Below are 26828 nucleotides of genomic sequence, written 5' to 3'. Positions count from 1 at the left end.
GAGTCTCTCATGTTGTCTATTTGAGTTGACGTCTAACTTGGAGCAGTTGAAGCAACCACCGCGATATCTGAGTCAGGAGATGGCTACCCTGCTCATAACATACCAAATATTGATATATATATATAGAGAGAGAGAGATCTATGCACTAGCCAATGCTGGCTTTTAAGCCGTATTTCATTCATCTTCAGTACACCAGGTGAAGTTGGTGGCATTTTTGTAAGCTGAGAGTGTGATCTGAAAGCATATGATGCAGTTCTACTGCTGAAGCTAAACAGGTCTGGTCATGGAAGCTACCTGGATGGGAGATAACCACTTGTAGGACACTCTGAGCTTTGGATGAAGAGCAGTGCATAATTATTATTTTTAAAGCAAGCACTTTTTAATCTCCTTTCTACCTTTCCCGCCCCGACCTGGCCACAGTGATCCATGCGACGGTCATCTCCAGGCTTGACTACTGTAGTTCGCTCTACGCGGGGCTGCCCTTGAAGCTGTCCCAGAAACTCCAGTGGGTACAGAATGCTGCAGCGAGGCTCCTCACAGGGTCTCTGCCATGGGAGCATATTCACCCAGTGCTTTTCAAGCTGCACTGGCTCCGGGTGGAGTACAGGGTCAGATTTAAGGTGCTTCTTTTGACCTTTAAAGCCCTTCACGGCCTAGGACCCTCGTACCTACAGGACCGCCTCTCCTGGTATGCCCCACGGAGAGCCTCAAGGTCCATAAATAAAAACACCCTAGTGGTCCCAGGCCCTAAGGAAGTTAGATTGGCTTCAACCAGAGCCAGGGCCTTTTCAACTCTGGCTCCAGCCTGGTGGAACGCTCTGCCTCATGAGACCAGGGCCCTGCAGGATCTGATTTCTTTCCGCAGGGCCTGTAAGACAGAGTTGTTCTGCCTGGCCTTTGACTTGGAGCCAATTTGATTCCCTCCCTCCCTCTCTTTCTTTTTTCTTTTCCTTCTCCTCCTGCGATGAGGCTACATTTTAATATTTTAATGTTCCATTATTTTAATGTTGTATTTTATTTTTGTTTTTAAGTTGTAATCATTCATCTTGTTTTTATTATTGCTTGTAAGCCGCTCTGAGCCCGGCCTTGGCTGGGGAGGGCGGGGTATAAATAAAATATTATTATTATTATTATTATTATTATTATTACCAGTGATGGTTGAGAGATAGTCATTCACCTAAAGCTATCATTCATTTCTAGCTGAGCAAAAATTTGAACCTAGTTTCAAGGGATCCCAAGGATGAACTATGCACTAGTCCAGCCAAGATGTGGACAATTGCTTAAGGCTGTGTCTATAACAGTCCCAGCTGAAGCCAATGGTGTCTTTGATGGGCAAAAATGAATAAATCTTTGTTAAGGATGTCATGGAATTTTGGATAACACAGAGGCTGAAGACTAAACAGTAGCAGTTCAGCCTCTTAAATATAGCCCTAGGTTATAGTCTACATCTCCACCTAGGTACCAAAATGCCCCATGAGTTTAATTTATTGGGTTAATACGCCTGCCTCCTGGTGTGTGCACCATGTATGTTCTCAAATGAACACATGGATCTCTTGCATGCACAGAGGTCTCAATATATCCCCTTTAAATGAAGCTGTCTTTCACATAAAGGCATGTGAACTCAGATCAACTCCCTTTACTGAAATGAATGGAGACCCCATTCTGGCCTGGATAACTTCATGCATGCATGAAGACATGGTGGTGACTCCTAACTCCCACCTTATTGAATCTAAAGTGGGCACACCACCTTAGAAGCCCAGATAGCATATGAAGACAATTCATCTCAACTGAGATGAGCTCTGTACTATGTAAGGATATGTGCAGTATCTTCTTCTGCACTATGTAAGGATGATGGGGACGGTGTCAGACAGGGCGCAGCTGCACACAGGATAGGCAACCAGCCACAAGTGATCTGCATCCACATTGGGTGTGTGTGTGGTTAGGATGCTTTATCTGCATGTAGTGTTGGGATGGGGAACCTTTGGGCCTCCTGAAGTTGCTGGACTCCAACTCCCATCAGGATGGCTGGTGATCAGAGACAATGGATGTTGGAGTCCAACATCTGGAGGACCACAGGCTTCCCACTCCCAGTGTAGTTAGTGGCTTTTACTGCCAAGGTACATCAATGGAGGAAAACACCTGGAATTGCCCTCCCCATCTATATTCAAATCCTTCACAGGTTTTTATGTGGGACAACAGCCAAGGATCCCATTGGGAGCCTAAGGCGGTTCCTGGACCACAGCACATATCTCAAGAAGGAAATGTTGGGCCAGGGAGAGGGGGGGAAAGAGAATTTAACAACAACGGGGATGCAATTGAACTGCCTTCAGAAGTCTGTATATTTTGTCTTTCCAAAGTCTGTCAGGAACCGTTTTCTAAAAAGCAAAAACAAATGTATTTTTCTTAATATATATATAGAATATTTACAATATATCGTATAAAAATATTTAATCATTCAGAAAAGTTAAAGCTGTAGAAGTAAAGAATTTTGACTCCCCTAAGAAAGATTCAGACTGAGAAAAAGGAAAGCTCTGGTGTGTCTTACTGGTATAGGGAAGGTGTGGGGACAAAGAAAGAAAATAAAGTTGTACAGGTTGGCATTATCCTTCTCCACCGCATAATACTCAATCTAAGGTTCAAACTCGGATATGCCCTTACATGTATGTATGTGTGTGCCTTTAATTGTCACAAAATGGCTTTCTCCAGTAGAGAACTTAAGCAGAACGATGGGAGGTTTGGGGAGGAAGAGAAGTGGTTGTTTTGTTCCCTTTTTCGGAGTGGTAATGGAAAGCAGGGACCCTCTCCACCGTGGAAGGCAAAGAGGCACTTTCTCAGTATGGGACCTACTGTGAAAAGCCATTTGAGAGTTCACAACCTCTTCCCTCAAGACCTTTTGCTAACCTGCCCCTTTGGGTGTACTGAAACAGGCTAAGCGTGGTGGTGAAAGCAAGAGGCACGTAATATCGAACACCCTTCTCTTTGTCTCTTTAAAGGAGAGGTCTTCCTCCATTCTATTCCCTTGGTGTTCTTCTGCTCATTGTATCTTATGTTCAAATTCTCCCGAGTCCTGGTTTAACTAGGATAATTTTTCAAATTCTAGGATTGGAGGATGAGCAGTTTTGCTTCAGCTTTGGCAACCTTTATTTTGTTCTCTTTCCCCTACTCATCCCGCTCCTTTCCATTACCAATGTTCACACGGTGCTTTCAGGGCTGGCCCTATCATTAGAAAGAGTGAGGCTGTTGCCTCAGGTGGCTGATTTGGGGTGTCGCAAATGGTTGGCTATGTAATTTATTGTTGTAGTTTCACTGCCAGGAAGCAGGAGAGGCACTTGTGGGATTTTCTGCCTCAGGTACCACAAAAGTTTGGCCAGCCTTGGATACACTTTGACTGTGTGTGTGTTTGTATGTATGTATGTGTCTCTCTCTGTGTGTGCATTTGCTGCTCTGCCTCAAACAGCAAAAGTTATTGGGGCCATCGCAGTGTGTGCTGATAAAAAGCTGCAAAGTGGGTGGGTGAAAATATCTTGATTATATATATATATATATATAATTGTATCAAGTTTTCTTTAGGGCCATGTAATGTATACATGTGTTTCTCCTCCGTAGGAAAAAATAATAATCACACACACAAAATGTTTGGCTCATCTGTATCTGCTAGTGTTGCCAGGTCAGGAGATCCCAGACCCTAAGATTTCAGGGCCCAAAGCAGCCCCCAGTGATATCATTAAGCATGATGGGTTAACTATTAACTTCAGTCACTCAAATTAAAAAAAAAATGAAACCTAACAAATGAGTTGGGACACTAGTTGGGTCACTAGCTGAAACCTTAGCTAAAGAGGGTTGTTCCTGTGATTGTTGTGAACTGCTCTTGTCAACAGCCAGTGTTTATGCTGCAGTTGCCAGCCACTTATATATGCATTTAATTTTCTTTCCAGTCTTCTTTAAAAAACTAACTAAAGGTGTTTTTGCTCACCTGAATATTCAAACCCTCCACCTGCCACCTGGGGGGTGGCGAGTAGGCAAACCAGGAGACTCCAACTTAGCCCTGGGGGTCTAGCAACTCTAATCTGTGCACGATCACATAAAGTTTGCTTTTTCTGGTGGCACAAAAGTAAAAACACACATTGGCAACTCCAGAGGAAAAAAAGGAATCTTGATGCATGCCCTCATCAAGACTGGGAGGAAGTCCTAGCGTATTCAAGTGTGGCCTGCTTCTGAGAATACAAATATAGGATTACACTATTAATTGCTAACTTCACTTGGATTCAACCAGCTATTCAGAGGTTGGTTCAAAGCCTGAAATCCAACCTCAGCCCAGTCTCCTGACCTGTCAATGAAGAATGGCGATTCAAAAAGATGGAGCACATGGAGCCTGCTTCCAGATAATTTGGGGGAAATGACGTTCTTTGTGGGAACAGTCTTTTGTCTAAATGTCTGCCAAAATTGATATAATTTCTGTGCTTGGAACTGACGATAGGGAACCACTCTGAAACCACCCACTGACTTTAGATGTCTGCAGGAAGCTCAGCATATTGGCATTTAACCCCTTGAAATGAAATCGGGCAAACTTTTCAGCGGTTTCAGCTTGGTCTAGCTACACTAAGATGAGTCTAGGCACGCTCATTCACAGTAGCCAAGGCTTAGGCCTTGACATGTGTATTTGTTTTCTGACACCTTGAATGTTCCTTGTGTCACTTTAAACAAAATGTTTCATAGGCTCACTTAAGCCGTGTACTGTACTGTAAGCCTGTTTAGAAACTGAGATCCGTTTGTAAATTGAAGTACTATTTCCCACGCTCATGCGGTTATGAACATTTGTGATGCAACTGTTAGTACTTACAGTTTCTTCAGCACCTTAGAGAACAAAGGAAAAACCAAACGTTACTGGACTTATTAATATTGTACAACATTATGAACCTGTTAGAGGCATTGCTATATCCTGACAAACCCGAGTTAGCCTAATTGATGTTCCATGTTTCATACATTCTTCTCCACCAGCATCTATTAGCTCGTCCCTATTCTGGAGTTCCATTGATGTCCCTCTGCCAAGAGAAATGCAACTCTAGAGTCACAGTGTTTTTAGCAGATCTGTGTAGAAGGCAGGTCATAATTTGCTTATGCTCACAAACATTTGCTACGTTGTCTTTTTCAAAATGCATGAGCAGGCTGCATCTCTCCTTTGTTTTGAAGACATGGTTTATAAAAAACGTAATAGATTTATACCAAACCATATTAGACCTGTATATTTTATGCAAGAAGTACATGCTTTAAAAATATTTTTAAAAAGTTATTTACCCATTGTCAGCTTTGGTGGCATTATGGATCTGAAAAAAACAGATAATGATTTTATATTTGCTGCACTCCTTAGGTTATTGCATGCATATGATGACAGGTAGGCCTGAGAAAACACTGCCTTTTGACTTTGAACATTTTAGCTACTAACCAGAGTTGTAGAATAAATGGAGCTGTATGTCTGTTCACTTTAGTCTGTGGTTCTTTAAGGGGAAGAAAAAACATTATCTGGCAACCAACAGCATCCACCATGAACTGTTTGATAGATTTATGTTGTAATGTATCGCAGCATGTAAATAATATAACTTCTCTGCAATAAAACACATTTATATGAAAAAATGTGATAGCCTTTTTGTGTTGCCATTATGAAAGGAGTTGCTTTCTGTAGGTGAACAACTGAACTTCTAAAAAAACCCTCTCCCACCTCCCAGTGGCAGACCTACATTTTGGGGCCCCTGAAGCTTGAACTGTTATGGGGCTCTTGTCCTAGTTCTTTCTTTCCTGAGGGATTGTGGGGTGCATTTGTTGTTTTTTGGTGGTGCATGGGTGTCCTCCCTAGATGAGCTGTTACCTGTATGGTATGGTAATGCAATATTATGCTACTGCACCTTAGAGATTGTACACATTGAGCTCCTTTAGATGACCTTTTTATTGAACATTTACCCTGTTTTGCTTGAACAAAGCCTAAGCACAGTGTCAGGGAACTGCCATTGGCTCAGGGGCGAGAGGGGGAAAGCCGGATGGATTACAGAGAGCCCCCAAAGATCGTTGGAAGCAGCACCTCCTCAGCGGAGGAGAGTAACCACGCCTCCAGTGGAGAGGAGCTGCAGGGCTCGGGGGAGGCGAGGCGGTGGCAGGACACCTTGCCTGAGCAAAGCAGGGAGAGAGAGGTCCTCCATTACCCACGCCCTCCTTGCGCAGTAGGCTTCTGCGCAGAGAGAGGAAGCGCAGACTGGGCATCAAGAAACTACTCTGCTGGGGAAGGTTTAAGGACCGCCCACTCTCAGATTCTGCCCCTGAATGAGCGAGCCACGGAATGGTGCTCTGCATGGCGAAGGTTTTTTTGGCACCAATAACAAGGCTTTATAGCTGACCAGGGAGGCATTTGCCTGATTGCTCTCGAGCAACCCCCTGATACCCTTACACACAAGTTTGATTATATCTAGACCTTATTAAGCATTTGTTCTGATTTGTTTGCAGGAAGGTTGTAAAACAACGTTTAACCAGTCTTGCTTGCGAGATGTTTATACATCTTCTCACCAGTTGTTTATTCATTCCATACTTTTCAGCGCACTTTCCCTGTCACTTTCCCAACAGCAAACACTCAATTTCTCTAGAGCGACAGAGAGTGCTTCCAGACTGTTGCTGTTTTCGGGTGGGGTTCAGTCACATACTGGCAAATTCAGGTTGCCCAATTATAGCTGATTGAAAAGTCTTGTGCGGCAAAGCCCCTTTCCCAGAAGATTGGACTTTTTGTGATAAGGAAAGTGAGGGTACAAAGGCAGGGGTTAACACTTGCATTGACACAAAGTCATCTGACCTGTGAACAAATCTGAATAAATACTCGTTAAACAATCAACATCTAATCTCCTTGCAAACAAATCAGAATGAATGCTTAATGAACAGGTAACCTAGAAGCACTCAATAGTACTTTCATTAACTTTAATTCAGCCAACCTAAATTTCCTGGAATGTTCTTGATTCCCTCCCACAAAATACTGACAACAATATTTGCCAATAACAGCAATCTTTCAGTCATTACCAAAGAATGGAGAGGTTTTCCTTTGCAAAATTTCCTTTGCTTGTCGAAATTGGACAAGGCACACAAAAAACCCCTGCCTGTTGTTTCCCAAAAAGAACACTGTGATTTCCTTTGTGTGCTTTTGTAGCTCGCTGATTACATAATGCCCTTCCCTCATCCAGAATCCTTCAAATACCACGCAAATGTCATTGGGATATCTTTGGGTATTTGGCCCTGCAGGGTTTGTGAATGAAAGTGTTGCGACTGTTTAATTTTAGCATCTTTCATTCCTGCTGGAAATGAAAAGGAGCCGAATGCAAGCCAAACATTGCCAGACCCTGTTCCTCTTTCCCCCCTATTCTTTTAAAAAAATGCTTTAGAAGAAGAAAAAAACAGTCACACACCCCAGCTGGGCAAATAGCAATTATATAAGAAACTATCTCCTAATGGTGGAAATCAGTGTTCTGTAATTGGAAAGAAAAGTGTGATCGCTTGTGAGTGCAATTCTTTTCCATTTGCTGCAAGCTGGCCTGGTATGTACTGCTGTCCCCTGTATTCCACTTGCTGCTGAACTGAAGCCCCATCTGGTTCTTATTTCTTATTTATTTACATATTTATAGGCCATACTTTTCATAAAGAGACAGCAAGGTGCTATACAAAATGGAAAGTTATAGTAGCTGGGATAAAAATACCAGTGAAAGCATCGGTAAAAACATAAAATCTGGGGGGGTTTTGAGGGGGGGGGACCTCACGTTTCAAAAGTCTTTCTGAATAGCAGAGTTTTCAAAAGATGTCTAAAAGTAGGCAGGGATGACTTCTGCTTAGCTTCCAGTAGAGGGAGTTCCACAGGGGTGGGGCAGGCCCTGGGTCTCTAGTTAAGGCCAACCAAACCCCAGGGGCATTGGGAGGCATCAGCAGTGCCCCACCAGATGATTTCAGTGATCAAAGTGGAGCATAAGGAATCAGGTGGTCCTTAAGGCATTTTGAGTCCAGGTTCTTCAGGGCTTTGTGAATGAACACAAGAAACTTGAACCTGGCATGGCAACTAACTGGCAACCACTGCAGGTCTCTCAACAGGGGTGTAATGTGTTACCAGAAGCCTGTTCCTGTGAGCAGTCTGTGAAGTGTAGGTGGGTTCCCACGAGGAAAGACACAGTGATAACAGCAAGAAGCTTTATTGAACTAACAGAACTGGACAGCAGGGGCAAAGCAACTGCTTATATATATTTCTGAAGGCCTGGGCTACTCCCACTCCAAACGTGATTGGCTGTCTAAACTTCCAAGCTGCGAATCATGACTCAGAGTTTAAGGGCCAATGGCAGAGGCCCAAATCCTGAAATGTTTTGTGATTGGATATCATGTATCGAATCAGAACAAAGGAGCTCAGAATCCTTAGTCCAGGCTCAAACTCAGGCAAACACAGACCACTGAATACATAACAGTCTGGCCCCTGCATTCTGCGCTACCTGCAGCTTCTGGATCAGAATTAAGCACATTACAATGAATGGAGCACTTAAGGATGCTTTAGGCTACCATATATCTGGATCTGAATTGTGACTGGGTGAGTGAAAATGTGGGTGCTTCCAGGTGTTTGTTTTGGAACCAGTGCTCCTATGCCTACAAGGTTGGTTTTTGCAACATACACACAACATAGTTATTGTCAAATAGCCCATACATCTTTTCCCCTTCCCAATTTAATCCTGCTTAACTTTTCCTTGGGGAAATCCAAAAAGGCAAACAACAATAAAAACTGTTGCCCACAAACTGTTTGTGATCTCTCAATGACCTGTTTACAATCTTAAGCCCCCATCTGGCTGGCAACAGTTGGGAGGTAATGTTTCTGCCTTAATAAACTATGGTTTGTTAGCCAATAACTCTGGTTTATAAAGCTGGCGAATGACTGGCAGACAGACGCACCTCATTTCCTCCAATCACGTGCCCTTTGCAGGAAGGAGAAATCATCTCCCCCGCTTTCTCCAGTGTGGTGGGTTGTGGGCATCTGGTTGGCCATTACGAGATAGAAGAATGCTGGACTAGATGGGCCTTTGGCCTGATTCAACTGGTTTTTAAGTTCTTACATGGTTCTGGATTTCATGAGTAGAACTGGACTCATAGCATCTCTGGAGCCAAACAAGTATGGACATGCATTGAAGAACTTTGCTGCTACTTGGAATGCTGCGGAGGGAAAGAATATTTGTAAGGGTTGCCATATTTCAAAAAGTAAAGGACACCCCGAAAGTTGTTGGATAAAGTGTCGCCTTCCTTCTGGAAATTCCCCCAGATGTCAATTCTGCCTTTGACGTAATGCAGCCCTAATATTTCCAGTGAAGTATCACTTCATCATATCTAATATCATCTAAAATGAAAGCTGTCAATCCATGGCACTTTGTACCATATGATAGCAAAAGGGTCAAAGTCAGCTTGTCTCCAGGTTCCAATTTGATGTTTATAAGACAAATCCTCTATGCAAGACTGCAGATTCTGCCCCCTCCCCCAGAACAGAGTTAAGGAGAGAGAGAATCCACTGTAAATTCCCCAGAACATGAAAAGACTGGCTATTAATTATGCAGAAGACAGTTAAATTCATTCTCCTGGTGCTAAAAATAAAGCAAAAGTGTAAAAATGGGTTTGTGCTGCTTGCTAGCATGCCAAGCTTTCTGCAGGTCACTGTAAAATAATCAAAATGTAAGGAACTGCCATTGTATTCAGATTCCCAGCGGCTTTATAAGTGACAGCAACCCCACAAAGTATGCTTTGTTTGGTTAATACAATAAGGGTTTTCTCTCTGTTGCTTTGCATCTGCAAGTGTGTCCTGCTGCGTATTTATTTGTTGATGAAAACATGCTAGCAGACCAACTGAAAGGAATTTGGGGTTCCAGCGAAGACATATACATGCACACCTCCTCGATCACACATCAAACCCCAAAATAGCTTCTGCTATTTCTGATGGATGGTGGGGAGAGAAAGAATTGTCTGGGGCCCCTAGATGTTACATTTTCAGTCCTCTTAAACAACCAGTCCCTGAACCAAAAAACCTTTCTAAATACGGTTTTGCATGAGAAGAGGGATAGCTCAGTTGGTAGAACATGAGATTCTTACTCTCAGGGTTGTGGGGTTCAGGCCAATGTTGGACCAAAGTTTCCTGCATTGCAAGGGGCTGGACTAGACAACCCTTCCAACTCTAGGAAGGGTCAATGGCCCTTGGCCCTACTAGCCCAGCATCCTGTTCTCACAGTGGCTAACCAGATACCTGTGGGAAGCCCACAAGTGGGTCTTGAGCACAATTGCTCTCTCCTCTCCTTATGACTGCTCTCCAGTGGTTTCCAGTGACTGCTATTCAGAAGCACTGTGGCCTCTGGACTTTGGAGGCAGAGTATGGCTAGCAAGCCCTGAAAGCCTTCTCCTCCATAAATTTGTCTTATCCTCTTGTAAAGCCATCTAGGTTGGTGCCCATCACTGCCTCTGGTGGGAGTGGAAGTCATAGTTTACTTATTGTAATAGTAGTAGTAGTAGTAGTTATTATTATTATTAATTATATAACGCCCTATACCCGGGGGTCTCAGGGCACTTCACAGAATCAAATCAAGATAAAAACCACAAAATACATTAATAACAATAATAACAACCCAATAGTCCTTCCCCCCCAAAAAAAAACACATTTTAAAAGGGCATAGGATGTAAATCAGATCAACCAAAGGCCTGGTTAAAAAGGAACATTTTTGCCTGGTGCCTAAAGGTGTATAATGAAGGCTCCAGGCGAACTTCCCTGGGGAGAGCATTCTACTTCCACAGGTAGGTTCCCACGTGCGCTCACAGACATCTTATTTGACTCCAAGGCACTGAAGATAAGAAGTGGTGCCTGGGGTGCTGTGTAAGGGTGTTGTGCTTTGCTTGTTGGTTTTAAAAACCACGCATTGCCTGGTAGTCTACTGTACATCCATTGGCTTTTTGCCTCTTTTACCTCTGACCCCACCCCTCACTGGCATATGCCTCCCTCCCCCCCAACCCGGAAGATTCCCCACCAGGGAAGATGGCCCTTGGTCTGAAAAAGGCTCCTTGTCCCTTTGTTATAGAATTGTGCTGCTATTCGAAGGCAGGTATGAGAAAATCTTGGGCCCTCCAGATGTTACTGAACTACAGCTCCCATCAGCCTCAGCAAGCAAAGCCAATAACCAGGGATGATGGGAGTTGAGTCCCTGTGTGGGGAAAAGGTGGTGTGTGTGTGTGTGTGTGTGTGTGTGTGTGTGTGTGTAAACAACAACAACAACAGTTCAGCATCATCTGGAAGGCCAGAGCATCCCCACATCTGTTTTAAAACTGGCCTTCGTTCAGTGACAAACACTTGTCTTATACTTTTCGTCTTATGCGCTCGCTCGCTCTCTTTTTCTCATTCTCTTTTTCTCCTTTTCTCTTTCCTGACAGCGCCGGCTTCAGAGTCCCTGAGCTGTGCTCTCAGCTGTCTCTCTCAATCTGAAATTTCAGGAAATGTCTTCACAACATTTCCGTCTAGCCTTTTTGGCCTCCTGCTCTGTCAGTGGCAGGCAGCTGTGCCCCCTTGGACAGCTCAGACCAGCTCACATTTAGCAGCACAGCAAGAAAGGGTGGGTGTGTCTCATTTTGAGTCTCTTGTCCATCCTTTCTTCAATAAAGCAGACACAAAAAAGCACCAGCGCCAATAGTATATAAGTAAAAACAACAACAACCCATATAAGTCTCTGCCCTCAATGCACTTACAGTCAACAGCGGGGTTGGGAAAGGCAACAGAAGAAGGATAAAGAAGGTTAATGGAATATGAATAGAAGTGTATGCTATTCCATTACGGAAAACTATTCTGATTATATGGTGTTTTGTGTGTGTTCGGCCACCCTAGCACTGCGCTACAGGCCCTAGAATAGAGGACATTATCTAAGATGTGGACACCAACTATATTTTATTAAGAATTTAAAACATTTAAAACTTGGGTGGAAGGAAAGGAGATCTATAAATGCAGGCGGGGGGGGGGGAGCGTTAAGAAGTGTGAGGGAGGGAGAGTGCCACCTGGTGTGTAATTGTACGAATTGCAAGGTACAGTGTCAAAGCAGAACATACAAGAGTTGAATGGTTCTCTTCCCCACTTCTTGATGCCATTCGGTTTCTGCAATCAGCACTTGTTAAAGCTGAGTCAAAAAAATCATGGTGGCAATGGCTGCTTTAATTTCCCACAATGCATGTCCAGCATTGATTGGAGCACCGACAGCCAGAAAGACAAAAAAAGGGAATCAAAGGCATCTCAGGGCAGGTGGCAGTGAATCTTCTCAAGGTTAAAGGACTCCTGGATGGTTAAGTCCAGTCAAAGGCGACTATGGGGTTGCGACACTCACTTTGCTTCAGGCTGAGGGAGCCGGTGTTTGCCCACAGACAGCTTTCTGGGTCATGTGGCCAGCATGACTAAACCACTTCTGGCGCAATGGAACACTGTGACGGAAGTCAGAGCGCACAGAAACACTGTTTACCTTCCTGCCACAGCGGTACCCATTTATCTACTTGCACTGGTGTGCTTTCGAACTGCCAGGTTGGCAGAAGCTGGGACAGAGCAAAGGGAGCTCACCCCATCGTGGGGATTTGAACCACCGACCTTCTGATCGGCAAGCCCAAGAGGCTCAGTGGTTTAGACCACAGCGCCACCCACATCCCGGGCAACTGCCCGAGGATGCTAGAAGTATACCAAAGCCAGGATCCAAACAGATAAAAATGTCTCCATCAGGAGGATAAAATTGTGCTCACCACACCATTCTTTGTATGGTTCTTACCAGAATCCTCACAGGAAGAAATTTAATCCAGTTGTTGTCCTGCTTGGTCTGTGATGGTCTGGGCTGTCTTGGCTCTAGCTGGGGGCAAAGAGGAGTCCCTCCTGAAAGCATCTCCCCCCCCGAATCTGGGAACCAAGATAATGACAATATCTGAGTTTTGCCTGTTTGTTTACAGCATCAATATCCTGCTTTGTAGCCCCCAAAACACTCAGAATGGCTTACAAAAACCAGTTCTCAGATGGGCTTTGTGCTCCAGCTCAAAAGACACATGAGGAAAAATGAATGGGAGGGAGGAGGGGAAAGCAAGAGCAGGCATAAGCTCTTCCAGTTGCAGCCGTTGTCGGTGACAGTTCTGGTTTTCTGGGTTTTAATAAAGTGCATCTCCCCTGAAGCCCTCTTCCTCCCCAGATCAGATCCAGGAGCAGAGCTGGCAACAGTGTCCCTGCTAGGAGGACAGGGCAGCTCCTGGCACACAAGCTGAAATCCTCTACCCGCTTACTGGGAACTGAGCCCCATTGAGCTCAATGGGGCTCACTTCTGAGCTGACACGAGCAGTTTGCACTGCTAGTATTCAAATGCAAAGAAAATGTTAAGAGGAAATTAAGGCAAACAGGGCATGACAAAGATATAAATACATTTCTAAGATGGGATCAGACAAAAAGGTTGCTGGTATATCTGGAAGAAAATTGGCTTCTACTCTGTATTTTTCGTTGTTGTCCCCCACCCCATATTGCATTGTGCTTCTACTATTTTTTGTTGGGAGCCACCCCGAATGGCTGGAGCAACCTCGTCAGATGGGTGGCATAATAATAATAAACATAATAAACATAAACAGAAGAAGAAGAAGAAGAAGAAGAAGAAGTAGAAGTTTATTTCACATGGCTTGTTTCAGCAGGTAACAAGAATAGGTGTTCTGCTGCTTAGAAACAAGACAGTTATAAATAGCTATAACTGTTGTCTGCAAGGAAAAGCAAAACACTCCTTGTAATGGAAATACAGAGAGTGGAGAAAATTACATCATTGGTTTTTGACTCTGCTTTAACAAATATTGGTTCAAATCTGGTACTACTGCGCCCCCCGGTGTTCAAAGGGGGGAACTGTGCACAAGAGGGAGGAAATGCTTTTTTTTAAACTTGATAGTTAGTGCGGATGGTTTTTAACCTTGCATGGACAAGAAAGTTATGCAAGGTGGTATCCTGAAATACGAGCTGAAACCCAGAAAAGAATAGGGTGGGTAATGGGACAGCTTGTATAGGAACCAAGGAAGCTGTGCCATACCAAGTTAGGTAATTGTGCAACATTGACTGGCAGCAGGTGTTCTGGTTTTCAAGTCTTTTACATGCCTCCCTGGAGATGCCAGAGGATAACACAGTCAGGTAATGCAAGGCAGTCTGCTCAAGTGCTGTGAAATCAACTGCTGATGGCCACACATGTGTCAACCAGAGCAACAGGTGTTGAGGGGAAGCCCATCCAATTTGCAGATGGCACCAAACTGGGAGGGATAGCCACAGAAGACAGAATCGGGATTCAAGATGACCTTAACAGACAAAACTAACAAAATGAATTTCAGTAGGGACAAATGTCAGGTTCTGCACTTAGACAGGAAGAACCAGCTGCAGAAATAGAAGATGGAGGGACACCTGGGTTGCCAGTAGCTCATGTGAAAAGGACCTCGGGGTCTTAGTAGACCACAAGCTTAACACGAGTCAACAGTGTGATGCAGCAACAAACAAAAAAACTAACTCTCTTCTAGGCTGCATCAAGAGAAGTAGAATGTCTTGATCAAGAGATGTCATAGTCAAACTTGTTCTTCCTTGGTCAGGACACACCTGGAGTACTGTGTTCAGTTCAGGGTACCACAGTTTAAGCAGGATGTTGACAAGCTATAATTGTGTGCAGAGGAGGGCAACCAAGATGATCAAGTGTCTGGAAACCAAGCCTTATGAGGAATGGTTGAAGGAGCCCGATAGGTTTAGTCTGGAAAAGAGGAGACTGAGAGAAGATAAAGAGCCATCTTTAAATATCTAAAGGGCTGTCACATGGAAGATGGAGCAAGCCTGTTTTCTCCTGCTTTTTTTCTCCAGAGGCTAGGACCCAAACCAATGGACACTGGATGTGCACTGAAGCACACAGGTCCTGCCTGCAGACTTACAATTTGAAACATGCTGTGACTTTTAGTTTAGAAGTTTAAAAGAGTGGCTAGGGAACCTGGCAGAGGCTTCTAAAATTGTGTGTAGTGTGGAGATGGATAGGGATTCCCGTCTGACTCTCCTACTACTCAAACGTAAGATCACCCAGTGAGTATTAAGGCAGAGAGGGTCTCTTTTTTTGCACCAGGCATTTCCACTGCTGAATTTCCTTACCACCCTCAATATTTCATCCAATAGACCTGAAGCTAGCAGTTATCATGGGTTTCCTTATCAATTCCTTAAGCACTGCTATATTGCCAGCTGTGATCTGCCACATGCCATCCACAAGATGGCAATATATTGTAAGTTTCCTGCTTATCCAGCTGCTGTGTGCCAACGGGGAACAACGTTGGAGCAACGTGAAATGCCCCTCCTTAATGCTGCTATGGAAAAGCCCTGTCTGGCATTGAACTCTTGAGAGTGAACAAATGTAATGCACAGAGGCAGCCAATGCTGCGTCCTCCAGATGTTGCTGAACTCCAGCATGGCCAGCAACATCTGGAGAACCACAGGTTAGCTATTCCTGGCATAGAAGCTTGTTGAAGGTGGGAGGGTCCTGTTTTTGTAAGTCTGAGTTTCAGCCACTTTGCACCATCCAGCAGAGACTGGCCTGCAAACACCTTCATCCCTTTCATCCCTAAAGGCCACTTTAAAATAATAATAATTTTGAATTGCTTAAGAAAAGAAACTGCTTGAACTAGTTTTGTTGCTACTGCAATCCTCTTCTTCCCAAGTGTGAAAGATTAAAATAGGCACAGACAGCATGGATGCCATTCCTTGTGCAATGAAAGTATAAAGATGTCTAAAACCATATGTAATTTGTAGAGAGGGAGGGTGGAAGGACCAGCAAAATCTTTTGCATGGGACAAAGGGAGAATTCAGACAACAGGTATGGTGGTGAGGTGGACATCCTCATTTGAGGTGATTGAGCGAGTGGTTGCTGAACAACTCCAGGCACGCCTGGAAGAAGTGGACCATTTGGATCCCTTCCAGTCGGGATTCAGGCCTCATCATGGGACTGAAACTGCCTTGGTCGCACTGGTCGATGATCTCCGACGAGCTAGGGACAAAGGTGAGAGCTGTTTCCTAGTTCTGCGGGATCTCTCAGTGGCTTTTGACACCATCGACCATAACATCCTTCTGGACTGTCTTGAGGGGCTGGGAGCTGGGGGCACTGTTATACAGTGGTTCCGCTCCTTCCTCCTGGGATGTGTCCAGAAAGTGGTGGTGGGGGTGAGTGTTCAGACCCCTGGGCTCTCACTTGTGGGGTGCCTCAGGGTTCTGTCCTCTCCCCCATGCTTTTCAACATCTACATGCAGCCGCTGGGAGAGATCATCAGGGGGTTTGGGCTGGGTGTTCATCAGTATGCGGATGATACCCAGCTCTACCTCTCTTTCAAATCGGAACCAGTGAAGGCGGTGAAGGTCCTGTGTGAGTGTCTGGAGGCAGTTGGAGGATGGATGGTGGCTAACAGATTGAGGTTGAATCCTGACAAGACAGAAGTACTGTTTTTGGGGGACAGGAGGTGGGTGGGTGTGGAGGACTCCCTGGGTCTTGAATGAGGTAACTGTGCCCCTGAAGGACCAGGTGCACAGCTTGGGAGTCATTCTGGACTCACAGCTGTCCATGGAGGCACAGGTCAATTCTGTGTCCAGGGCAGCTGTTTACCAGCTCCATCTGGTACACAGGCTGAGACCCTACCTGCGCGCAGACTGTCCCGCCAGAGTGGTGAATGCTCTGGTTATCTCTCGCTTGGACTACTGCAATGCGCTCTATGTGGGGCTACCTTTGAAGGTGACTCGGAAACTACAACTAATCCAGAATGCTGCAGCTAGACTGGTGACTGGGAGCGGCCACCGAGACCATATAACACCGGTCTTGAAAGACCTAAACTGGCTCCCAGTACGTTTCCGAGCACAATTCAAAGTGTGCTAAATGGCCTCGGTCCAGTATACCTGGAGCGTCTCCACCTCCATCGTTCTGCCCGGACACTGAGGTCCAGCACCGAGGGCCTTCTGGCAGTTCCCTCGCTACGAGAAGCCAAGTTACAGGAAGGGCCTTCTTGGTAGTGGCACCTGCCCTGTGGAACACCCTCCCACCAGATGTCAAAGAGAAAAATAACTACCAAACTTTTAGAAGACATCTGAAGGCAGCCCTGTTTAGGGAAGCTTTTAATGTTTAATAGACTATTGTATTTTAGTGGTTTGTTGGAAGCTGCCCAGAGTGGCTGGGGGGATGCAGCCAGATGGGCGGGGTATAAATAATAAATTATTATTATTATTATTATTGAGGGCCAGCAGCTGCCCAATAGCCTTCAGTCAGTGACTATCAGGCCTGCCCCTTTCCCCTGTTGTCTAAGAAAACCCACCAGTGTCTACATGCAACTCCTTCCCCTCTAGAGTGTTAGATTTTGCTGGCAGAACTGGTGAATAAAGGACCCCTGTGCTATTTTTGTTTACTGCTCCAAATCCAGCATATATATGACCAATTTATTCTGAATAGGGAAATCTTATACTGCACATTTAAATCCATGGTTACAACTCTATTGTTTGCAATGGAAGCCTGCAGCCACACCTGAATTTCCACCCTATCACTTCAGGGCCACAGTTCTCCCTAGCAAAAAATATTACGGCATTCATCAGCCAACAGCAAAAAACTTTGTTATACCTGGTCAGCTTGAAGCCCAACGAACAAGTCTGATGCTACTTATATTTGATGATGTCTGGCTGGCAGAGTAAGCAATAAGAAACAAATATAGAAGAGAGAGAAAATACCCCAGCAGAAAAAGATTGCTTCCTGCCAGGATTCTTTGCAGCTGGGATTGTGTGTCCTTGCTTTCTTAGTTCCTCTGTTCACAAAGAAAATTGGACTTTCTAAAGGCGTCCAGATCAGTGCTATCATTCAAAGCAGAGCTGTTGTGTTTGTTGTACTTTTAGGAAGGTTTAAAGGGTGGCTGTGGAAATGTATCATTTGTATACATGTGAATGATTTAGCAGCAGTGCTGAGGGTGGTGAAACATCAAGTAGTGACTACTGGGTTGCTATGATGCCTTTTGCTGATTTGTTGCCATTGGCTGAGTTGCTCTGATGTCACAATGCACCATACTTCTGCATGCATGAATGAAAAGTTCCCATTTTCCCTTGACTCTCCACTCTCAGTTTTAACACCAGTGTCATGGGCTGGCAAGAGTCTGTTCCTGCCACCAGTCTAGCCACAGCATTCTGCACTAGCTGAAGCTTCTAGGCCAGGGCTTGAGACAACCCCATAATAAACCTGTTTGAGTTTGAACCCCACATGGGGAGTTGTCTGTCTTGAAAACCATACCATGTGCTGGAGCAGAACACCTTACTGTTAATAGCTACGTCATAAAAACAACTTATTTCCTTAGTCTCCCTAGAGTGCCAAGGGAGTTGCACACCAAATCATTTTTAAACAGATGGGTCTGGACACAGGCCTTGATCAAACTGGGTTGTATTTTCCTTTCTCTAATGTCAATGCTGCATTTTAGAAGTATTGCAGCTGGAGCACTAATGCAGACTATCCTCATTTTATCCCCATATTAGCCTCACAAGTCATTGTCATAATCACATTAAGGGGCCTTACTCCCAGGTAAGTGAGTACATATGGAGGTGGCTTACATCTCAGTCAACAGGTATAGAATTGCACTGTAAAGCGAGAGTGTTACAGAGATGCTGGAAGCTACAAAAAATGTAGTATGAACACACATAATTGGCAAATACTGGCCCGCGAGTGCGCCAGTTGGAGAACAGCCCTTACCAAAAGTGTCATGGACTATGGAGACATTCAAACTCAGGACAAAAGGGAGAACCATGCTAAGATAAGGTTACCAGATTTTTTTTTTTCAATGAATCCAGGGACACGTTAAAAAATTACTTAATTAATTACTACACGTTCGGGATGTTGATGCTGCAGCAATGGCGGTGGCAGAGGGGCGGCTGCCACCTTAACCTCAACCACTACGTTTCCCCTTCCTTCGAGACTTCCATCTCCTTTCTCCATGAGCCTGGGCAGCCCGAGTTGTTGGTTCTTCGGTGGTGGTGGGGAAGCGGTGCGCGGTGGGTCAGGCATGGAAGGTGGAGAAGGAGGGCCGAGAGTGGCGGCAGCAGCGAGTTTCGGGCAGCACGATGCCTCCCTTCCCATCAGAGCAGCCCCAATCCCATTCCTACTTGTGTGCAAGCAGGAGGGGGTGGGGATCCCTCAGCTGGGAAGGTTGGCTTCCCGTTGCCTAACTGAGAGATCCCTGCCCCCTCCTGCTTGCACGCAAGCTCTGATAGGCAGTGTGAAGCCTCCCTTCACAGCTTACTTGCTGGGGTCAGGGAAGGTGGAGGCAGCCCAGAAGCTGCATCTTAGAGCTCCTGCACCACCATCACATGGGGACTTCCAAGCAGCTCCTGAAACCAGCCAGAACCAACTGCTCTAGGCTGCTAAGACTGCCACTGCTGTGTTTCCCGGGGACATTAGAAGAAATCCGGGGACATTCTGGGGATGGAATTTGTCCGGGGACTTATTTGCAAATCCGGGGACTGTCCCCGGGAAACGGGGACATCTGGTAACTCTATGCTAAGAGGAAGGCACATTGGGCAAACCATCACCATGATCACCTGTGTTCATGGAAGACAATTTTACTTGGCTATGAGGGATTGCCAAAGAAGAAGAAGAAGAAATCAGTGGAATTTCCTCCCTCTCCAATATCTTAAAATACTGACTTCTGATAATCCCCATTCATTTGGGATGTGTTGAAAAGCAGCAGAAGTACTGAAGAAGTCTGTATAGCAAGTGTAAAGTAAATATGATTGACTTGACTCATAATGCATATTTTACTCTTTTTTATGTGTATATATTTCAGTCCCTCTGAGATGCAAATATTAGGCAATTATTGGCATACTTTGAACAAAATCTGAGAGGTAGCAGATGTCTCATTTGAATGTTAAACAGTCTTAATGCATTTCTTGATGAATATTGGGATCTTGGGATAACTTTAAAAATGATTAAATGGCTGCAGTTAATAAAGAAATGCACTCCAAGTGAGAATTTTACATCCCTCCCCCTTGTAGACAGGAATAGCTGTTGGCCAGAAAAAATAAATTTTATTAAGATTCTCTTTTATTATAAGAACAGCCATTTGGCTGCTTTATAGCCATTTTATTGTGGAATATGATTTCTTCAACTAGAACCTACCTTGTCATATGCATAGTATTATCCTCAATCCACAGAGATATGGGTAGACTGATGTAAAAAAAGGGGGTGGGGGTTGTAAGTAGGAAGCCATGAAATGCAAGAGCGATTTTTCCACGCAGAGCCCAAATGTATATAAGCCAAGAACATAATGACCAATTCACAACAGCAGTCACTATGACATTACTGTCTTTCAAGCTGGTCATATCAATCTAATATGCATAGTGAGAAACAAACCTATATTCCTGGTTAAGTCCAAAGTACATAGAATTTATCAGCAATTTTGACTCTAACTTAGAAGTTTCAGACTGGAGTCTCCCCATGAAATGTGAAGCAAATGTTGGTGGTGGCATCTTAAGAGGTTCTGAATCAGTGTAGTTTTGAAAGGTTCAGTCTGCCATCTTGATTCAAAATGGTACCCAAATATGGACAAAAACATTCTCCTCAATCTTAGAAAGGAGAAAGAAGAAGAAGAAAGAAGATGGGAATAGTAGTAGTAGTAGTAGTAGTAATAATAATAATAATAATAATAATAATATTTTTAATGCAAACTTACCCCTAATAAATACATTCCTGCACACATTGGTTGGAGAACAGCCATTGCAAAATTCAGGAAAGTGCAAATTTGAAATGATACCTGTGTTTCAGTTCACATATTTGTTTGAGGAGTGTGAATTAGATAATTTCTTAATGCAAATGAAATCAATTTTCTGCCCCATCCCTAGAAGAGAGGGTCATTTATTTATTCAGTGTCAAGTCCCCCCACCCCCTATTCCATTTTTAAAATCTCAAAAAAAACCCCCCAAAACCCCCCACCCATCTCTCATTTTTATAAAGGTCAAATCTGCTTGAACTTTACAATTTCTAGGAAAGTCTCCTCTAACTGTTAAATCCATACCCTCTTCTTGTTTATTTATATGCCCTAACCTTAAATGCAGGTTGCCACAGAACGGAAAATAATAACAGCAAACCGGATTAAGTGTTTTATTCCTCCCTTCCAAAACCACAGCCTCCAATTATGGGCCCAGAAGGCACCTGCAAATTACAACAGGGGAAATTTAAGTATAGCTGTGTACCTCTTTTTATTGTCATTGACTTGAGGTCAGGAGGAAATCAATTTTGTTTCTGTGACATGGCGCTTGATTTACCAACTGAATGACTCACATCTAATAGGCGATTTGTTGCTATGCTGAATGGTTAATTACAAAGATAAGGCACGCACTTTGTTCAAAGATAGCACACGAGGACAAGGCGATGCCAAAATCGTCAGGACAATTAGTGAAGTTTAAATTAGCAAGTCTTGAGTTGAAAGTGGTTGTTAAACATGGCCGACTCTTCACAAGTAATCGCCAAGGCCACATCTGCAACATGCAGTTAAAGTACTCTTAGACCACGTTCAACAGTCCTGGCTTCCCCCAATGAATCCTGGGAATTGTAGTTCGCTAAGGATGCTGAGTGTTGTTAGGAGATGGTCAAAGGAGGCTGAAATTCATGTTCAAGAGCCACTGCATATTGTGTAAAAATAAACCAAGTTTCATTAAAAAAAACCCACACTCCTTAGAGGCATGTCGAGTTTTTCTGTTTCTAAATTGCCATGCTACTTTCTCCATGAGGGCAGATTGCCAAACCTTTTCACTCCAGTTTTTTGTCAAGTTCATATCCAGGGATCTCCATCTTTCAACAATAGTCCATTTTTGCAGTAGTCTGCAGAAATAAAATACAGTGGTACCTCTGGTTGCAAACTTAATTCGTTCTGGAGGTCCGTTCTTAACCTGAAACTGTTCTTAACCTGAAGCACAATTTTAGCTAATGGGGCCTCCCGCTGCCGCCACACGATTTCTGTTCTCATCCTGAGGTAAAGTTCTTAACCTGAGGTACTACTTCCAGGTTAGTGGAGTCTGTAACCCAAAGTGTTTGTAACCTGATATGTTTGTTACCAGAGGTATCACTGTACGCTTTATTTCTGATGGACAAACACTTGTATTATTCTTTTATTAGGGAAGCTTTTAATGTTTGGTGCATTACGGTATTTTAATATTTTTTTTGGAAGCTGCCCAGAGTGGCTGGGGAAGCCCAGCCAGATGAGTGGGGTATAAATAATAAGTTGTTGTTGTTGTTGTTGTTGTTGTTGTTGTTGTTGTTGTTGTGCACTGTGGATTTTACTTCTTCTGTAGTTTAGTGTTTTGTAAGTCTCTTTGAGACATTAGGCAAAACGCGATGTTCAGATATAATGAATAAAATAATGAGATGCAGCTTTCATTGCATCTCTGCTCAGTCACCATTTGACTTGTTTCCCAAAGAGCAAAGGAGATGAAAGGCTTGAGGAAATGCTTTTCTTAACTGCAGATTGATTTATTCATCTTTCCAGAAGATGGCGCTGTGCCTGAATGGAAAGCCAAAAAACAGAGATGAGCAGCAAAAACGAAAACAAAACTTCTCTTGGAAAGAAGAGGTTTGTTTTATTCATTGGGTTGAATGGCTGGCTGGAGCTTCAACTTTTTGCTGCATGTTTTGCTAGCAATTGTTCCTTCCTTCAAAATACCAAGCAGAATGCAAGTAATGTCTATTTTTTAATTATAGAAATCAATAAGTTCTTCTGTGAAACCCATTCACATACCCCTACAGGTACGCATATCACAGTTTCAGCCTGGACACTGAGGGTCCAGCTCGAAGGGCCTTCTGGCGGTTCCCTCACTGCGAGAAGTGAGGTTACAGGGAACCAGGCAGAGGGTCTTCTTGGTGGTGGCACCTGCCCTGTGGAACGCCCTCCCACCAGATGTCAAAGAGGAAAATTACTATCTGACTTTTAGAAGACATCTGAAGGCAGCCCTGTTTAGGGAAGTTTTTAATGTTTGATGTTTTATCATATTTTTAATATTCTGTTGGGAGCCGCCCAGAGTGGCTGGGGAGTCCCAGCCAGATGGGCGGGGTATAAATAATAAATTATTATTGTTGTTGTTGTTATTTTGGGAACACTGGCATAAACAAAGCAACAAAATGGGCTGAGGACATAACCAGAGCCACTCCTGCTAGTTATACAGAGGGAATTAGATAAGATCCATCATTCTAGTTATGTTCAGTGGTTTGGAACCTGATCCATCTGTTTGCAGTTCCTGAGCTCCTTTGGGAGGAAAGCGGCTTAAATAAAATAAATAAATACCTGTGTTTTCACAGAATCATCAAGCTGAGGATCATGTAGCCCAAAGTCTTGCAATGTGGGAATATGTAGCTGGGCTTGAACCTGCAACCTTGGCATTATCAGCACCACACTCTAGCCAACTGAGCTATCCAGGCCGTGCTACCATGCTGAGGCATTTGTACATAGCACCCTGCTTTCAGTGCTAGGATTTTCCTTTCTAGGGACAAGGAATTAAATTGCATACAACAGCCTTTGCCAACCTGGTGCCCTCCAGATGTTGAACTACATGGCTCTCATCGGTCCCAGCCAACACTAGCCGTGTCCAATGACAACTAGAGGGCACCAGGTTGGCAAAGGCTGGTATAGAAAATATAGTGGCTGGAGATTGGGGGAGCTGTCATTAGTCTCCTGTATGCATTAAGACCATAGTCGTGTTCAGTGAATAGCTCCCTCTTCAATCCTCCTTTATTTTTCCAAGAAGTAAAAAAAAAGAAGACTACATATTTAGTGACTCATCATTCAAAGGAGGTTTTCTAAAAGCTCCCCTGCTGTGCCTATACAAGCGTTGTCTCTGCCCCGCTGTTCAGCTTCTTCCAGGCTTGCTTTTCTTTTCTTTCTTCCCTCCACCCCTTGCAAATAGATTAGGCCACTGCCTTTTAAGCGTGCAGAGATATTACCCAGCATCCTCTAGGGCTGCGTTATCAGCTGCAGCCAGATGGAGCCTATCAGAGGCGTGTCAGTCATTCTACACCTGTTGGTTTCATACGGAAACCGAAGAATTAATTGTGCAGCAATTTTTAAAAGAAAAAGTGAGATGCTAAAAAGAAAACCCTTGCGGGGGGGGGGACAAGGGAGGCGATGATGACTCATTGCGCAAAAGATTCAAAGAAAATAAATAAAATACGAGGGGAAAGGCAGCTGCAGGGGGCACCCCCCCCCCCCGCGGTCTTATTTAGGTTGTAATGGAGCAGATTTTGTCTTCACAATGAGACTGGAAATTCAAAGAAGAGAGGGTTTAGAAGCGAAATAGTTCCGATTTGTTTTTGTTTTGTTTTATTTACAAATATTCATTATGCAGCATACTTTACATGACAAACGTTAGCCTATGTGTTTGATATGTGAAATATATGTGGGATATATATGTACACTAATGTAAAATATAGTTACAAAAAAAAACATGAATTTTTATATGGATATAAAGATGTAAATAAATATATATTGTGCACAGGTAAGTAAATAAATGAGTGGACGATTAAAATTATGACTATTCATCTCTCTGAAAAAAATGAATCTCATCCCATTCTCTTATTGATAGTTAAGTTAGCCTTTCAAATGGGAAATGAATCAAATTTTGCCCCTATCCCTTGGCACTATTTTATCTGATAACTAATGGAAAGATACCCAAATGCGGTGTGTGGGAAAAGCACCAGCCGCAAATGAAGAGTTGTCAGTGCACAGTCACAGCAGAATGGGGAGGTGGCAAGCCTAGAATTAGGTCTTTAGCTAGAAAGCAGGTTGTGTGCTTGGCAGCCTGACAAAGCAGGTTCCAAGGAATGGTGCAACAGTGACATCCAGTGGTGCTATAAGTGTATCCTGGACGGTGAAAGAAGAATCACAGCTGATCTCTGCTCCTCCTAACCCCCAACTTCACACAGATTTCCCAATAAATTTGTCTGGTTATTCCAGCAATTGGATCCTTCTTGGACCTTTAAAGCCCTAAACAGCCTCGGTCCAGTATACCTGAAGAAGCATCTCCACCCCCATCTTTCAGCCCGGACACTGAGGTTCAGTGCAGAGGGCCTTCTGGTGGTTCCCTCGCTGCGAGAAGCCAAGTTACAGGGAACCAGGCAGAGGGCCTTCTCGGTAGTGGCACCCGCCCTGTGGAACGCCCTCCCACCAGATGTCAAAGAGGAAAACAACTACCAAACTTTTAGAAGACATCTAGGGAAGCTTTTAATGTTTAATAGATGATTGTATTTTAATATTCTGTTGGAAGCCACCAGAGTGGGCGGGGTATAAATAATAAATTATTATTATTATTATTATTATTATTATTTCCGAGAATTAGAAAGGCCTCAAGCCTACAACCTCATCGCAATCTCATAGGCAGGAAACGCCAGTGCTCCCCTATAGCCTAATGGTTGAGTCTTGAAAACATTTTATTTGGCATCGGATTTAAAATTTGACGAGAGGAAGAAACAACAGCAGCAGCAGCAGCAGCAGCTGTAAGGGAATCGTCTGAATGATTAAGCCACATCTGCCATTCCAGTTTCCAAATTGACATGGCCTGCTTTCCTTACTGAGCGGGTCAAACGTGCACCTGAGTACAAATAAACACACTGCTGCGTCAAACGGGTTTTTAGGATAGGAAACGGGTGTTTCAAAAATGACTCCAAATTCCCCTAGTTGTTGCAATTAAACATTTATTTATTTTGAAGACTTGCACTCTACCTTTCAAATGGCCAGTTCTCAGGGCAGATTACAATAGACAGCAATAGTACTGGCGGGCCAGGAGCAGGGGGAATACTCAAAAGTCATGCTTATATGTACACACACAGGCTAACAGCCCTTAATCACTTGGCAGATAGATGGGGCCAGAGCACTGTGTTTCCTTTTGGTTCTGCAGTCTGAAGGACCTGACTTGGCAGAGAGTGCTCCTTCTGGTGGATGAGGGAGCAAGCTCCCCAGAATTCCTCCTCCTCTGGCCAGTGATTGGGTCCATGCTGCTCATTCCCTCCTCCTTTTGTTGATATTCATTATGGGAGGCCAAAGATGTGACCTTCTAGTTACTCATGGTGCCCTGGCTGGTGGCAGAAGCAGAAAGTGCTTCCATTCTGTTCTGTAGTTCTTGGGCAACCGGCAATGGAAGCCAAGCATACTGTTAAACATAACTTTCTGGTGGTAAGAACTGTTCAACAATGGAACAAGACTACTTGGGAAGGTGGTGAACTCTCCTTAAACAGAGCTTGGATGGTCATCTGTCAGGAATTCTTTAGCTGCCAGGGATTGAATCATAGAATTGTAGAGTTGGATGGGACGCCATGGTCATCCTGTCCAACCCCTTGCAATGCAGGAATTGTTTGCCCAAGGTGGGGCTCAAACCTCCAATCCTGAGATTAAAAGTCTCATGCTCTACTGATGGAGCTCTCACTGATTTGGGTTGACTATCATTATTTGTTTAAATCACCAGTATCCCAAATGTTACCACTGACAATTAGTACCGTATATACTGGCTGACATCACAACAGCTCTGATGTCTCTCATAGTCCTTGAGAAATATAATAATTACCAGGACCCATATTTCAAGGTCAAATGCAATTAATATGGTGAATTAGACAGCAAGACAAACTGTAACTTCATAGTTCAAAAAACAACAATATCTTCTTAGAAGACTCCTTGGGTCTATTGTTTTTTTAAATTGTCTTGGAACAGGGTTTCTTTCATCATCTGATGGTTGATTCTGACATTGATTTTTTTTCCCCT

The 26828-nt window shown here is 43.9% G+C and overlaps 1 long non-coding RNA gene across 1 annotated transcript in view; it reads right to left on the bottom strand.

Moving 5' to 3' along the window:
• Window positions 1–264: 264 nt before the first annotated feature.
• LOC308459312 overlaps window positions 265–26828 on the bottom strand; it is a 171451-nt gene continuing 144887 nt past the window's right edge. Inside the window, exons 3-4 of the long non-coding RNA XR_013977990.1 lie at window positions 1150–3595; window positions 265–395 (exon numbers count right to left, since the gene is read on the bottom strand). This is a non-coding gene — a long non-coding RNA (uncharacterized lncRNA). The remainder of the gene's footprint in view (window positions 396–1149; window positions 3596–26828) is intronic.

The sequence above is a fragment of the Podarcis pityusensis genome (genome assembly GCF_964106645.2).
Source record: "Podarcis pityusensis genome assembly, chromosome: 12".
Lineage (NCBI taxonomy): Eukaryota > Metazoa > Chordata > Lepidosauria > Squamata > Lacertidae > Podarcis > Podarcis pityusensis.
The sequence above is the reverse complement of the archived record's forward strand: the minus strand, read 5'-3'. Positions and strand labels throughout refer to the sequence as shown.